The sequence below is a fragment of the Microtus pennsylvanicus genome, chromosome 7 (assembly GCF_037038515.1).
Source record: "Microtus pennsylvanicus isolate mMicPen1 chromosome 7, mMicPen1.hap1, whole genome shotgun sequence".
Lineage (NCBI taxonomy): Eukaryota > Metazoa > Chordata > Mammalia > Rodentia > Cricetidae > Microtus > Microtus pennsylvanicus.
In genome coordinates, this window is record NC_134585.1 from 104,342,321 (window position 1) to 104,344,913 (window position 2,593).

At 34.1% G+C, this 2,593-nt stretch overlaps 1 pseudogene; it reads right to left on the bottom strand.

Moving 5' to 3' along the window:
- Positions 1-691: 691 nt before the first annotated feature.
- LOC142853855 (small ribosomal subunit protein eS7-like) lies at positions 692-1,263 on the bottom strand (annotated as a pseudogene).
- Positions 1,264-2,593: the final 1,330 nt, after the last annotated feature.

The window sequence follows — 2,593 nt, forward strand, 5'->3', positions numbered from 1 at the left end:
CTATATTCATTATACACATTAATAGATTCTGTACACATTTAATTATCCTTTATATTGATAGTCCCATAACTTTTAAGCAGTTCTGCTTGAATAATAACAGTATTTGAACACAAATTTACTAACAGGGCAACAGTATTCAAATAATCAGTGCTGTATACTAAGATTAAAGCCACTTTTTGGCCAGTGTACTTTTTTACAGCTACATAGGTGTAGGATTAATGATTAGATAAGAACACTATGAACAAATGTGTTTACACATATTAAAAACATATTATCGTATACATCATAATATTTATGTATGAAAAAATCACATAAATAACAAATAAGTGCTAATTGTGATTTTTTGAATAGTTAACTACTTAGATTTAATGGATGTATCCAAAGAAGCCATCAAAAACAAAGACATTTGTTCTAAAAGTGAAAACCATAACAAATTTAAAAACTATTTATACTGTGTCCCTTTTCATTGACATACTCTAACTAGAGATAAATTATATACAAAATATTTTTAGAAAATTATGCTCAGAAATAATTACAAAAATGATAATCACTAAACTTTATGTTGGTGAATTTTTAACCTTTTTAATGTTTTTATCTTTTATTTTATTTTTATTGTATATGACTACAATGGTTTTTGTTGTTGTTGTTATTGTTGTGTTTTTACGAATGACACTTTATTTAGTCATTTTCTTTACAACTGAAACTCTGGGAATTCAAACTTAACATCCTTGCCTGTGAGCTTCTTATACACACCGGAAAAAGTTTCCACCTTGTGCTCCACGTTGTTATGCTGTGCTTTGTCTAAATGAACCTTTATGAGCCGGCTGCAATTCAGTTTCACACAGATCCTCTTGCCCACAATCTCACTCAGGAAGACCAAGTCCTCAAGGATGGCGTTGTGCACTGCGGTGAGCATGTGGCTTCTGGGGCGCTTCTGCTTATTTTTCCTATGGCTTTTCCGAGTTGGCTTTGGCAAAATCCTCCTCTGAGCAATGAAGACTAGGCGTTTCCCGCTGAACCTTTTCTCCAATTCACGAACCAGCCGGACTTGGATTTTTTTGGAAGGATTTCAGCTGAGGAACTAGTACAAAAATTATGATGGCTTTCCGGCCACCACCAACTTCAATTTCCTTGGCCACAGTGATGTTGAGCTCCCGCAGCTGCGCCTTGAGATCCGAGTTCATCTCCAGCTGGAGCAGCGCATTGAGAGATGCCGGACTCGAACTCATTGGGTTTGACGATCTTGGTGCTTGAGCTGACCATGTCTCCCCCTTACGGAGTGCCTTCTTGGAACAAGGCCCAGCTCTCGCGAGAACTGCTCATATAGACTACAATGTGTTTTAATCATATATATGTATGTATATATATATATATATATATATATATATATATATATATATATATATATATCCTTCCTTTAATACCTCCTGAAGCTTGAGTAAAGTCTCTCCAATGTGTTTCATGTGAATTTCCTTGCTAGGAAAGGAATCTTCATGCTTTTCTAAATTTACAGATATACGTAAGACTTAACCTGATTTCAGGAGAAAAGAGAGCTTCAAAGGAGCCTGTTGGAAGCAGTTTTACCAACAGTAAACCCCAATATTCTGTTTTCACATGAATTGTAAAAGTGTGTATAACATACAGTTTGGGTGATTTACAATTTTTTTCTTTTTTGAAAAAATAGAATTTTGAAAATGTGAAGTTTAATAAAAATAGTTTAATAAAATAAAATGTTAAATAATTGACCTCTGGCCTAGTAATTCCTGATACATTCAGACTAGGTATATTTTATGAGCCCTTGGATTTTTGTCCCCATCGACTTCTAAAGGTCATGTGAAAAAATGATTAAATGTTGACTGCATCATTAATGCCTCAAATTGTTCCCAAAGAAATTTTCTTATTATGTGAAATCTTCTAGGTACAATGCCCATGTAGGCAGAGGTTAAGCTACATCTATTTTGAGGGGAATACTTATCTACAAATAATGTGTTACATTGAGATTGTACAATTTTTAATTAAATATCACTCTCAAATTTTATGATTTCCCTGTAGTACTCTAAAACTCCTTTTGTAATCACCAAGACAGACTACTTACCATATAGTTTTATAGAATAACTTGGTATTACAGAAGTTTGCCTTCTAGTATACATTTGCCAAATATGCTGAAAGTTCACTATGAATTTTCTTGGGTTTAAAGAGAGGAAGCTAATTCAACATTTTAAAATATCTTTATCTTTTTTTTAAAAATAATCCCCGATCCCTATTAATGGAATACTTCAGAGGGCACTTAAGTGCAAGTAGACCTCAGTTTTCAACGCATTACAACTCTCTTTTCTTCCCAGAAAATAGAAGCTCGATCCATTTCCATCCTTATAAATTATAAACATACACTATCCCGTGTAACTGCACCAAAGCAGCATTCTTGGCTTGCCAGGTATTAATGATGACTCTTCTGTCTGCCCTTCAGCTGAGACATCAAACTGAGGTCTCATTCCATAGCTTCTAGAAGCTCCTGAAGGGGAATTTAAAAAATATCTCACCATGTTTTTCTTCAGAACAACCTCAGAGTCTTGTCCTTCGTTTGCAAAAATTG